Below are 13,451 nucleotides of genomic sequence, written 5' to 3'. Positions count from 1 at the left end.
TGGGACCCCCCCAGACTGTCCTGAGGTCCTGTCCCGCTCCCCGTCCCATGCGCCAGGCTGTGGGACCCCCCCAGACCGTCCTGGGGTCCTGTCCCCGCGCCCCGTCTCCTGCGCCAGGCCGTGGGACCTCCCCCCCCCGCCTGTCCTGAGGTCCTGTCCCCATGCCCCGTCCTCTGCGCCAGGCCGTGGGACCCCCCTAGACTGTCCTGGCCCTGTGGGCTGGATCCTCATCAGATGGGGCTCAGTGCCCGCGCCCGACCTCACCAGCTGAGCACCCCCAGACGGGCACTTGGCTTGGCTGAGGTGGGGGTGGTGCTCAGAGCCCCATCCTCTCCCTCCCCCGCTGCCCTGGGGTGCCCTCGGCTGCATCTCCCTGCTCCCCGGGCTGTGTGGCTGTCTCCTCCCTGGGCTGGGCACCGCGCTGCCTGGCTCCGTTCAGCCCCTCGTCTGCTCCTGCCCGCTGGCATCGTGGCTGGCCGGGTGCAGAAAGCGTGACCGCAGGATGGGGAAATCGGGGTTCCAGCCTGGCTAGCGCCCTGCTCCATGCCGCGGTCCCCCCAGCTGTACACTGGGGGTGCTGATGCAGTCCTACACGCCTGGGGCTGTGCAGTGAAAGGCGTGAAAGCTGGCGAGTGGCCCTTGGGCAGGACAGGCTGGACAGACAGCGTGTCCGTTCTCACCCAGCACACGGCTGGCCTGTGGAACTCACTGCCACAGGAGAGCTCTGCAGGGTTCCAGTGGATCGGGCATTGGCATCGATAAGGAGAACACCAGTTACATTGTGGGGGTGGGGCAAGGGAAGGGGATGTAACTCCCACTGCTGGGCATGAGCCACCCTCCCACCGCCGGGCCTGGGATGAAACCCCCCTGGGGCAGGTTATTCCGTAATTGGCCATTGTGGGATTTCTTGGGGCGTCCGATGCTGGTGCTATCAGACAGGACACCATACTGGACTAGCCAGACTCTGTGTGTGACTGCGCTCTGTTGGATGGAATCTGTGTCATAGGCCCTATACTGCCAATAGCAGCGATTCTCCATTAGCTGCAGTGGCAGGAGAAGCTGAGTTCTGTCCATGCTGTTGCTGTTCAGTGCCTCCAGCATGGGCATCGTGCCAGCTCTGGGGCTGAGTCCTAGGGGCCTGGCTTTGTGTCTCTGTTAATGCTGTGTGCTGGGGACGGGGCTCCAGCGTGTGTGACGTGGGGAGGACATTCCCTGACAGCCAGTGCAGAGAGCAGGGGAGAGCTGGCCTGGGAGCACGGTATCCCCACTCCCCCGTGCACCGCGTCTCGTGCCCTGGAGAAGAGCCGTCCCCAGCCAGCTCCGGTTTCCTGCGTGGGCGGCCGCAGAACACAGAGCCACGCGGCAGTGATGCTGCATAACGGCCATTTCCCCCGTCCAGGCGACGAGTCATGGGGCTGGTGCCTCCCGGCAGCACCCAGATACCTGCGCGCCCCGACTGGGAGTGGGGCGGGGGCGGGGAGAGGTGGGGACACGGGGGAAGAGGCCTGGGTCACAGAGCCCCTTCCTGCATTCAGACCCCCAATGGCTCGGGGCACACAAACCGGACCTGGGGAACCTTACGCTAGGTTTGAAAATTGACCAGGGCGCCAGTGACCAGAAGCTGTTCTCAGCCGGTGGCTGTGTTTGGCCCCAGTGCAAGACGAGTTTGGTGGGCCTCTGCCCTGGGGGTTGGTGCTTTCAGCAGAATCCAAGGTCTCGCTCGGCCCTCTCTGATGGCATGTCCCAGAAAATCCCTCCACTCCCGCTTGTTGGGACGGTGGATTGGGACTGAGGGGCACTGGCAGAGCTGGGGGGTGCAGGGCAGAGCTGGGTCAGCAGGAGGGATTGAGGGGCAGTGGGGGAGCACTTGCCATCTGTCCCCCTCTGCTCCCTGACTCCCCGGAATAAGCAGGGCTGTAAATTCCCCCATTAAAACCGTCTCACCGCAAAGCCCTCCCAAGCCTCAGGCTCTCCTGGGGATCCTGGAAGCGGGTCGGGGAACCTCGGGGATCTGGGGAGCGAACACCTCTTTTGTTGGTGGGCCGAGCTCTGCGGCGCCAGCCCCGGTTTGGAGGCTCCGGCCCGGGTTCTTTGTATGGGTCCCAGCGGGGCTGGGTCTGCGCACGCCCCGGCTCGGGGCCCGAAGCTGGTCCGTAAATCAGGCAAACAAGGGAGCCTCTGTCCCCGCCACAAACTACTAGCATCAGCTGCCTCCATGGTGGCTAATGGGCCGAATTCACGGTCTCATCCCAGCCGCTGCTGGTAGCAAATTAGGCCGTGCTTTGTAAATCGCCCTGGCCTCTCGCTGCCCCCACACAAGGCGATGGCTCCTGCCCGCGTCAGCGCCCGCGGGGGGCTGGCTGGCTGGTCGAGGGGCCCGTGGGCTAGGGATTGTGCTGGGGACCCCAGGAATCAGAGGTGGCCGAGGGTGTTTGGGCCAGGTGAGTTTGCTCAGTTCATGCACTAGATCGGCTCCTGGTCGGGGAGGTCCCTCGGACCCTGCATTGGACGAGATGCCGGGGTACAGCGAGGTCCCTCCGACCCTGCGCTGACTCAGTTCCCTGCCTGTGTTGTGTCTCTCTCCCAAGGGGGGTTTCCCCGGGGAGGTTTGGCTGATGAGGCCTCAGTCTCGGCGCCTGCTTGGAGCCCCTTCCGCAGGGACACAAGCTGCGTACTCGCTCCCTCCTGCTCGCTGCTGCGCGGCAGCCAGGCAGCCAGACGCGGCAGATGGTGGAAGTGACATTTGCCGTCAGCGCAGCACTTTCACTGCAAATAAAACAAATAAATAATACAAACAACATGGAGCTGCTTCCCTTTGCCAAACGGGGAATGTGTGTCAGCGCCGCTCCCGCTGCCCCGGGACGCGACAGCCGCACCGAACGTGCGACACGCGCCGGGCACACGCCGTGCGGGGCTAAGACACGCGTGGACACAGACACGGCACCCATGCGACACACACAGACACACCAATCCAGACACCCCTGTGTCCCTACCCCATCCAGACATAGCCAGGCCCTGCCCATACAAACGTCACACAAACACGCCATGCACACGACCCGTATGGACACAGATACAGCTGGCACACAAACACACCAGGCCCACACAGATGCAGACATGCCTGGCACAGGCCATTTGCACACACAGCCTGTGCAGATCATACATGCACACGTGAACATGTGAACATACCATGCGCACAAGCTGTCCCTGTGCAGCTCAGCCATGCACATGCATGCTCACCACTCAGCTGCGCAGACACACGTGTGTCCATGCCATGAAGACGACGTGCCCACACACAGCCATGCCATGCCCATGCAATGTGCCAAAAGCACCCCCACGGAGGTGCAGACGCGCCATGCACCAGGACGCACTCATGGAACACGCTATGAACACACAGGCGTGCTGAGATGCACAGGCCAGGCCGTGGCTTTCTGCCAAGGGGCCAGTCGTAGTGGCAGGTTTTGCAAAGCAGAGATTTGACCACTAGGAACGTGGCTGAGGCCCCCGGACTCCTTGTGCGTGAGCTGCCTCCCCACCTGTGAGCAGGCAATGAATCAGCCCCCGCCGCGGGAAGGGTTTGTAGCCGGCTCCGATTCCCTGAGACACCCACCACTCTGACTCCGACTTCTGAGACCTAGATGGTCTCTGGGCCTGAACCCTCCAGCTGCACTGAAGGGGGGTCCTTGGAATATTTAGTTTCTTTTGTATAACCCCAGCTGACCCCTGTCAAATGACTGAATGTGATCAAAGAGACTCAAATACGGAACCCCCGGAGGAGACAACAGTGCCTGGGCAGCCCTGGCCCGACCGCCCTGGGAATTACTGAGGGTCCCTCAGACTCGCCTGGTTTCAGTCCCACGTAACTTTCTGAAGAGTTGAACTTCCAGGCTGAAATTTCCCATGTTTGGATTCTGCCCAGGGGTGAATATTTCTGGAAAATTTGGGTACAAACAGTTTAGCTGTTTTTGAGTAAGAATAAAATGACAAAAAAAAACCACAGCAAACAAACCCAAAACACACGCACACTTTCCCCCTTGTCAGAAAACTCCTGCCACCCCCCCCCCCCCCCCGCCTTTAAAGCCAAAGGGTAAAAATTGGCTCCCTGGGGAGGAGCGTCCGTGAATGTCTGCGTGAAAACAGGTTTGGATTTACGGAATTAGGATCCATGCAGTGATCTGTTGCACAGCTGGTGACGTTGCGTTGTGCTAAAGGAGATTGTGTTGTGCATACATGCCTGGCTAGTTCAGCTGCTGTGGTGTGGGTGTGTAGTGACTGGGACAGGAACCCTGGGTCAGTGACTGTGTATCCTGGAAGACAAAATCTGCCTGGCTCCGAAGCGAGCCGTGGGAAAGCGATTGTTCCTGCTGACGTCCTAAGCTGCGTCGCTGTTCCGAGAGTGTCTAGCCAGTAGTGACGTGGTCTGGAGTGTTCCTTTTAAACAACCTAGGCAATTCCACCCAGACAAAAACTTTGTGAAGGGAATTTTAAGGATAAACAAGCCAAAGCGATGGGCTGGGTTCTTCTTGGACTAAAAGAACACCTTACTCTGAGTACCTCCGTTCGCCTGCTTGTGGAGTACGTTGCTACTGAGCATGGAGAAAGGTGCTAGAAAGTTACCCGTGTTTCCTTACCCCTCCCTCTGCGCCCTTAGGTGTATGCGTTACAGAGCAGTCGGTAAGCACACGCTCGCTTGCTGGCTGGCAGACAGTACAATATAACCGCCTGCTGAGGGAGCCGCTGATAATCACGTGCAGCGTTTCCCCCATCCTCGATTTCCCTTTTCGCCGTGGTCTGACCTGGCTTTTGCTTTGCGTTTTTCCCGTGCGGCGGGTTCTCCGAGCCTGTATCTGCAGCGTTCTCCCAGAGCCTGGCGTGACGCGGTTTCTTTTCAGGCAGTAGCAGGTTTTCCTGTGCGGTTCAGGGAGGAGAAGACTTGGAGGGGACGTGGTAGGCAGCACGGCCCAGTGGGCAGGGCCGCAGGCTGGTGCCTGGAAGAGCTGGGCTCGGTTCCTGACTCTGCCGGCTGACGCCCCTCCCATTGTTTCTGTGTCCTGTCGATGCTGATGGGGCACTGCTCGGGGCAGGGACGGTCTCCCTGCGTGTGTGTTCTGTAAAGACACTGACACGATCCTGGCGCGCAGAACGAGGGGTGAGCCGGGAGCGCTCTGAATACGATCGCCGTCAATGGAGCCGGAAATCCGTAACTCTAGACTAGCCGCAGGGAAGTGCTCGTCTCCCCGGTGAGCCTGAGCTGGCACGGCTCTGCCAGGAGAGAGCGCTGAGGCCAAGAGCTCCGTCAGCAGCCCCGGGTTCTGCGTGTCCCGAGCCTGTTTGCCAGAAGCTGGGAATGGGCGACAGGGGCTGGATCACTTGATGATTCCCTGTTCTGGTCATTCCCTCTGGGGCACCTGGCATTGGCCACTGTCGGCAGACAGGACACTGGGCTAGATGGGCCATTGGTCTGACCCAGTACGGCCGTTCTTATGTTCTGTAAGCAGGTGGTTCTGTAATTGTCACCAGTAGCGTTTCTTCCGGTGACTCGTTGGTCACTGGCCTCTGGTGGAGGCAGGAGACTAGATGGGCCACTGCTCTGCCCCCAGCCGGCCCAGGCTAGCAGGGTGGGGCTCTCTGCCCCCTCTAGTGATAGAGCGTGCAGAGAGGTTTGCCCAGCAGGGCTGGCCTGGCGCTCAGGTGGACTTGTAGATCCCCGCAAGCCGCTCACCCAGTCGTTACAGGTGATGGTCCATATGGGGAACTGACCTCTGAGGGACCGTTCCCACTCTATAAGAGGTCTCTGACCCTCCTGCTGGCTAACACACCCGGTCCCTTGTGCATTTGCTCCCGGAGCTCCTGGTTTCGATCCCCACAGCTGCCCCAGACGGGGTCACCATTGCATCCCCGCTTCCCCAGGTGCCGCGCAGGGGGCGAGGAGGCGGAGATCCCTGCAGGTAACAGCCGTGTGCTTTGGCTCCCGCTGAGGAGGGGGGACAGTTCCATCCCTGCAAGCTAGGGACGCGCTTTGGGAAGGGTAGAGGGGCCCACCCCCCACCAGAGTCCGGGGTGTCTTCGCAGCACCCTGACTCTCTGGTTCCGCAGCTCTGCGGTAGCCAGGGAATGTGTGCTGGGACCCGGGACATGGGCACGGGAACTAGGGGTGCGGGGGGCTCTGCTCCTGGCCCCGCGTCTGGGGTCCCAGCCGTGGCCCCAACCCCGGCCCCCTTACCCCCGTCTGGGGGGCAGGGATGCAGACAGGGGTAAGAGGGGCACAAAGTAAAAAGTTTGGGGCCAGTTTCACTGGCTTTCAGCAGCCCCACTATAAAAAGTTTTCCAGTGTCCGTGACCAGGGACGCTCCTGGGCCAGGTGGGGGAGAGCTGGTCCTGCTGGCCCATAGTTCCCTAAAACAATCCCGTTCTATGAGCACCGCACCTGTCACCCTGCAGGACCCAGTGAACTGACCTGAGCAGGAGTTATACACAGGCACCGTCACTGGCCTCCGCAATGCGGCCACCTCTGGGGTGGTGGCAGCTGCCGCCCGGCAGTGCCACTCAGCAGTGTCGGAGAGGCAGCGGGGAGGAATCGTGAGTCCAGCGCAGACAGTCGGGATGTCTGCGGGCAGCAGGCTGCGATGGGCTGGACACCAGGGTTAACACTCCAGCTCTGGAAGGAACGTGCCAGGGGACCCCCGATGGCCCCCCAGTGGCCAGGGCCACATTACCTCTGGCTCCCCGCCGGGAAGAGCTCAAGGTGAGGGGGGAGCCGGGGGGGGGGAGGACGCGCCGAGCAGAAAAGGGAAGGCTGACAATTAATTTTGTGGGCGCCAGGGTGCATTGTGGGAGAGCGATAGGAGCCCAGCTGTCAGTTTGAGAAATGAGGTGTGATGTGGGGAGCCAGATGTGCCGACGAAGGGAAGGGAGCTCGTTAGCTAATTGCACATGCAAATCACCGCTCCCTGTCCCTTGGCACCAGGACCGATCCGCGCAGCTGGGACCGTGGCGGCCAGGTGAAGGGGAGGGTGCACCCCCCATGACGCCTTTGCACCCCAAACGCTGCGTGGGCTGGGCTGTGAGCGTCCTGCTCCCGGGAGAGACCGTACCCCTCCTGGGGGGCAGCGGGGGGAGCCTTCCTCTGGGGGGACGGGTGGGATGTAGGGAGCCGGAACGGCCAGCTGAGGGCAGGGGATGCTGGCTCTGAGCCATTCTGGCCGGTCGCTGGGTCAGACACTGAGCTCCGTCTCTGGGGAGCCCCAGCCCCCGCCAGTGGGGGCGCCGGGGTCTTTTCTGCCCTTTAAGTCAGAACAGGGGAATCCCGGGAGAACCCTCCTTCGCTTCCCGTCCCCAGCACTTCAGGAACACGGCAGTGCCAGGCTGGGCCAGACATCAGCCCAGCTCCGGCGGGATCCCCCTGCCCTGGCCAATCAGGATGGACCATTGGCCCATCTCCTGTGGGATCCCCCCCTTCCTGGCCAATCAGGACAAACCATTGGCCCATCTACAGCGGGATTCCCCCTTCCTGGCCAATCAGGACAGAGTGGTGCCCATGTAGTCTGGTAACCCCCTCCCCGACCCGGCCAGCAGTGGATACTTCAGGGGAGGTGGACCCCTCCCCCCGTGTGCCGGGGATGGTGCGCCGTGGCCAGTGGGTGCAGAAATCCCCGGCTGCCCACTCTGGTACAGGCGCTCGGTGGGCACCCTGGTGGGTCACTTCCTGGTCACCTTGGCGGGCCAGGGACGGAGTCGGCTCGAGTGCAGTAGGCCCCCCAGCCCTGCATGCGCTGCGTCCCCCCGCGGCAGGAAACGGAAGGGCTAAGGGGCGGGCACGGGGTGAGAGGTGACCCCATGTCTGGGCCTGCGCACACACCCCCTCCCCCCGGCACTGTTCCCAGTAGCTTTCCCCACGCTGGTCCAGCACCCGCTGGGCTCACTGCGCTGTGGGGGCTGCAGCCAGGGACGGTGCCGGAGCGCCTTGGTGAGGGGTTTGGACTGTCAGCGGGGGGGCGTTGTCGGGGCGGGGTGTCTCGGTGTGGCTGTAGGAGTCGGTGTATACGGGTGTGTCCGGGTGTGTGATGTTAGCGGGTGTGTGCGAGCGCACCTGGAATCCTCGACATGTGGGACCCTGAGAGATGCTCAGGTCCTGGGGCAGGACCGCGTGCGCCCAGCCCAGCCCCGGCAGGTGTCTGTCCAGCTGTTCTTACAAACCACCCATGCCGGGATTCCTCAGCCGCCTTTAGACACATGCCTGGGCCAGAGCTTAACGAATTTTTCCCAGTATCTGACCTAAAACTCCCTGGCTGCAGATTAAGCCCATTGCTTCCTGTCCTGCCTGCAGTGGACATAGAGAACAAATGATCCCTGTCCCCTTTAGAACAGCCCTTAATATACCCGAGACTGGGAGCAGGCCCTGCTGTCTTTGCTCAAGACTAAACGTCTAGGTTTTTTAACCTCAGAACGGCCAGACTGGGTCAGACCAAAGGTCCATCTAGCCCCGTATCCTGTCCTCTGACCCCGGCTGATGCCAGGTGCCCCAGAGGGAATGGACAGAACAGGGCAATTAGCCAGTGATCCGTCCCGTCGCCCAGTCCCAGCTCGGGCAGTCAGAGGGCGGCTTTTTGAAACCCTTCGCCGTTTCGTTGCTCTCCTCTGGACTCTCTCCACTTTATCCACATCTTTCCTAAAGCGTGGCACTCAGACCTGCCACTGGACTCCAGCTGAGGCCTCCCCAGTGCCGAGCAGAGGGGGACACTGACCCCCTGGGGCTGCCGTACGGCACTCCTGGTAATGCCCCCCAGAATATAGTCGCCGCCTTTGGAACTGCCTCGTGCTCCGTGTGTGATCCACTAGAGCCCCCTGCCTCTCTCCAGCGATACGGCCGCCTGGGCGCTTGGTTTTCCCTCCCCCCGTGAAGTACTTCGCACTTGTCTTTCTTTGATTTTCATCCTGTTGATTTCAGACCAATTCCCATGGGGTGTGAGTGTGTTGTGTGGCTGGGTCATTGTGTGCATCCGTGTTAGTGCGTGTGTGCTAGCGTGTGTGTGTGTGTGTCTGTGTGCAATAACGATCACCTGTCTGTCTCCTTCCCCCCTTTCTCCCTCCGAGGGCTGGAGAATGGGCTGGGAAGAAAGGCCCTTCCCGGCGGCGATGGGGGAGCGCTGATAGTGCGGTGACATTTCTCCGGGTTTTGTCTGCCTCGATAGCATCTGATGTGTCCTGTTGAGGCTGGAGCAGCAGGGACACAGCCTGTCACTCAGCCGGCAGCCAGGGAGCCGGCAGCTGGGAGGAGAGAAAAGGGGCTCCCAGGGCAGCAGACGAGATTAGAAGGAGAAGAATCAAACCCATTACAGCCAGTCCGCACACCCATTGTGTGCACGGCCTTTCATCCCCCCCTCCCCTGCCCGCCTTCACCCCTGGAGCCCCAGTGCGGGGCCTCGGAGGGCTAGGGAGGGTGGTTTGGACAGGGAGGTTGTGGGCCCTCCTGGGGAGGGCACTCTGGCTGGCTGGCTGTCCCTATACACGTCTGTCCATCTACCTGATCCTCTCCTTCCATCCGCTCTCTGTTGCCCTGGTGTGAATCCAGGGGAGCTCGGTGGAAGCACCGGGGGTAACAGGGATTGGGTCTGAGCCCCAGGTTTGCATTGCCCCCGTCAGCGCAGGTTTGTAGCACGTAGCTAAAGCCAGAAGAGCTGCCCGAGGCAGCAGAGGCCTCCCCTGCGCTGGCCACGGAGCCTGTCCAGGCTGCCTCTTCGGGCCGGCGTGGCCGGAGGGGTCAGTGCCGGGGCGGGGCTCCTGGAGAGGGGAGGGAACGGGCAGTGGCAGACAGGGCCCTGTGCATTCAGAGCACTTCACCAGGGCAAGGGCAGCCGACCAGCCTGCAGGAGCAGATCCGGCCCCTCTGGGTAGTGTCCGCCCGTCCCTTTAACGGCGAGCGAGGTGCCGGGCACCTTTAAGCCGAAGGCGCCAGCGAGGGGCCGGCTGGGAGCTATTGTTCCTGCAGGGAGCATTGTGCTGAGAGTGCCAGGAGTCAAATTGGCTTTTCCCAGCCTGTGCAAACATCACCCGCCTTCCCTGGCCAGGCATTTCATCCCTGCACAAAGGAGCCCAGCGGCTCAGGGTCCTCGAATGGAGGAGGGCCGGGCCGGGCTGTCTGGGGAAATAGGAGGCTGCAGTGACATTGACGGACGGGCCCATTAGATGGAGTGGACGGGGAGCGTGCTCCGGGGAGGCGGCGGGAGACAAGCGGTTAGGTCTGAGGCTGCGGCGGGATATGGCAGCTGCAGCGGCGGCTTGTGGAGGGGTCTCACCCCACGGAGCTGGCAGGTGATAGACCCTGGGTGTGCGACGGGCGGTGCCCGCACCCGGGACACTGTGTCCATTCCGGGGCTGTCCGGCAGGCGGTACGGCAGAGGAGAGCAAGGCCGGCCTATGGCCCGGTCGCTGCTCCATCGCTGCTGCCCCAGGGGCACGGTGCTGGGGCCGGTAGCGATGGTGCAGACAGAGCCTTAGCCAGGGACAAGAGAGCTGCCTCCCCTGTCCTCTCCTGGCGGCTCCAGCCCACGTGGCAGAGGGCTCAGCTGGTGACTCGCGTGGGCACCGGCCCAGGGAGGGCGCTGGGCATGATGAAGTGGGGCCCGGCTCAGAGCGAGGCCAGGAACCCGAGGGTGCGGGTGAGAGTCCCGTGAGCCGAGCCAAGCTGAGTAACGCTGCAGGGGCCGGAGTGGGGCGAGAGGCCCTGCCGTCTCCACGTGGGACGCTCGCTGTGACTCGCTATGGGAGCTGAAAAGCCGTCTCCGAGCGGCTGGTCATGGACGGCGTTGTCCTAGGGGTACTTTGTATTGGGCACCCGCTGGGGCAGAGCCTGCGTCGTCCGCTGGGCTGGGAAATCACCCCATGCATTGTACGGGTTACTGCCATTTGAGTAACGCCAATAAGCAGTAGCTTGTGACTTCCTCCATTCGTGCCACAGATAACCCTCTACAGAGCTGCCCAGCTCCCTGGCCCCGTCACTGCAGAGTCTGAACCCCCCTAGCCTTCGAAATAACCACCTCTCTCTCCCTCCCGTGTGTGCAAGTGAAACAACTTGCTTAGTTCAGGGGGCATCTCTGGTTCATTTGGGTGGGGGTGTGGGAAGGGGGGCTGGGGGTGTGGCTGTGGGCGAGTGTCTGGGGGGATGGGTGTGGGGGTGTGTCTGGGTGTGAAGAATTTATTGAAGAAATGAATGAGCCATTTGGGTCTTCACAGGCTGTGGCCTCTTCTCTCTAGTGGCAGGGAGTTCCACAGTCAAGGCCGATATGTCTTTTGCCTCCACTACTCCCCTTGGCAGACTGTTCCAGAACTTCACTCCTCTGAGGGTTAGAAACCTTCGTCTAATTTCAAGTCTAAACTTCCTGATGGCCAGTTTATATCCATTTGTTCTTGTGTCCACATTGGTACTGAGCTTAAATAATTCCTCTCCCTCCCTGGTATTTATCCCTCTGATATATTTGTAGAGAGCAATCATATCCCCCCTCAGCCTTCTTTTGGTTAGGCTAAACAAGCCAAGCTCTTTGAGTCTCCTTTCATAAGACAGGTTTTCCATTCCTCGGATCATCCTCGTAGCCCTTCTCTGAACCTGTTCCAGTTTGAATTCATCCTTCTTAAACATGGGAGACCAGAACTGCACACAGTATTCCAGATGAGGTCTCACCAGTGGCTTGTATAACGGTACTAACACCTCCTTATCTCTACTGGAAATACCTCACCTGATGCATCCCAAGACCGCATTAGCTTTTTTCATGGCCATATCACATTGGTGGCTCATAGTCATCCTGTGATCAACCAATACTCCAAGGTCCTTCTTGTTATTAATCCCTAAATGCATGACCTTGCCCTTTTCACTATTAAATTTCATCCTATTACTATTACTCCAGTTTACAAGGTCATTCAGATCTTCCTGTATGATATCCCGGTCCATCTCTGTATTGGCAATACCTCCCAGCTTTGTGTGATCTGCAAACTTTATTAGCACATTCCCACTTTTTGTGCCAAGGTCAGTAATAAAAAGATTAAATAAGATTGGTCCCAAAACCGATCCCTGAGGAACTCCACTAGTAACCTTCTTCCAGCCTGACAGTTCACCTTTCAGCATGCCCCATTGTAGTCTCCCCTTTAACCAGTTCCTTATCCACCTTTCAATTTTCATATTGATCCCCATCTTTTCCAATTTAGCTAATAATTCCCCATGTGGAACCCTATCAAATCCCTCACTGAAATCGAGGTAAATAGATGCACTGCGTTTCCTTTGTCTAAAAAATCTGTTACCTTCTCAAAGAAGGAGATCGGGTTGGTTTGGCACGATCTACACCTTTTGTAAAAACCATGTTGTATTTTGTCCCAATTACCATTAATCTCAATGTCCTTAACTACTTTCTCCTTCAAAATTTTTTCCAAGATCTTGCATACTACAGATGTCAAACTAACAGGCCTGTAGTTACCCGGATCACTTTTTTTCCCTTTCTTAAAAATAGGAACTATGTTAGCAATTCTCCAGTCGTGTACGGTACAACCCCTGAGTTTACTGATTCATTAAAAATTCTTGCTAATGGGCTTGCAGCAATTTCAAGTGCCAGTTCCTTTAATATTCTTGGATGAAGATTATCTGGGCCCCCCGATTTAGTCCCATTAAGCTGTTCGAGTTTCGCCTCTACCTCGGATGTGGTAATATCTACCTCCATATCCTCATTCCCATTTGTCATCCTACCATTATCCCTAAGCTCCTCATTAGCCTCATTAAAGACTGAGGCAAAGTATTTGTTTAGATATTGGGCCATGCCTAGATTATCCTTAACTCTACTCCATCCTCAGTGTTTAGTGGTCTCACTTCTTCCTTCTTTGTTTTCTTCTTATTTATATGGCTATAGAACCTTTTACGATTGGTTTTAATTCCCTTTGCAAGGTCCAACTCTACATGGCTTTTGGCCTTTCTCACTTTATCCCTACATGTTCTGTAGAGACAGGTCCCTCTCTGGGCCCTCCCAGAGCTGCCCGCACAGACAGGAAAACACTCCGGCGTGGCAGTGGGGTGAAGCGATCCCAGGTGACGAGGAGAAAGGCAGTGGCGGTTACACGCATTGAAAACGTAACCTAGCAGATCCAGTCTTTGTCCACAACGGTTTCTCTCACCCCCAGGCTCCTTTCCAGCTTTCACCGGCCTGGCCAGGACCCGTCCCAGAGAACAAGTCGCTTAGTTCCAGTGTTGGCCAAGGTGGAGGGTAAAGACGGAGTCTCTCTGTCCCTCGTATCCCCAGGGTCCGGGCACAGGACGCGGTGCTGGTGCTGTGGGTAGGGGCGAAGCGTCAGACACTCCGGAGTGGTGTCCTCGGTTCCTAGAACAGCTGCTCCTATGGCCTTTCCCAGGCTGGAAGATCAGAATGTCACGCTCCCGGCCCCGTCTGGTGTACGGCCCTCGGGTGCCAGGGCCCCTG

The 13,451-nt window shown here is 59.2% G+C and overlaps 1 protein-coding gene across 1 annotated transcript in view; it reads left to right on the top strand.

The window, feature by feature from the left end:
- Positions 1 to 13,451, top strand: part of LOC113407803 (transcription factor COE1-like) — a 67,481-nt gene that overhangs the window by 3,701 nt on the left and 50,329 nt on the right. The gene's annotated exons all lie outside the window — the stretch shown is intronic.

The sequence above is a fragment of the Terrapene carolina genome, unplaced genomic scaffold, assembly GCF_002925995.2.
Source record: "Terrapene carolina triunguis isolate 2854851 unplaced genomic scaffold, T_m_triunguis-2.0 Scaffold405, whole genome shotgun sequence".
NCBI lineage: Eukaryota > Metazoa > Chordata > Testudines > Emydidae > Terrapene > Terrapene triunguis.
The sequence above is the reverse complement of the archived record's forward strand: the minus strand, read 5'-3'. Positions and strand labels throughout refer to the sequence as shown.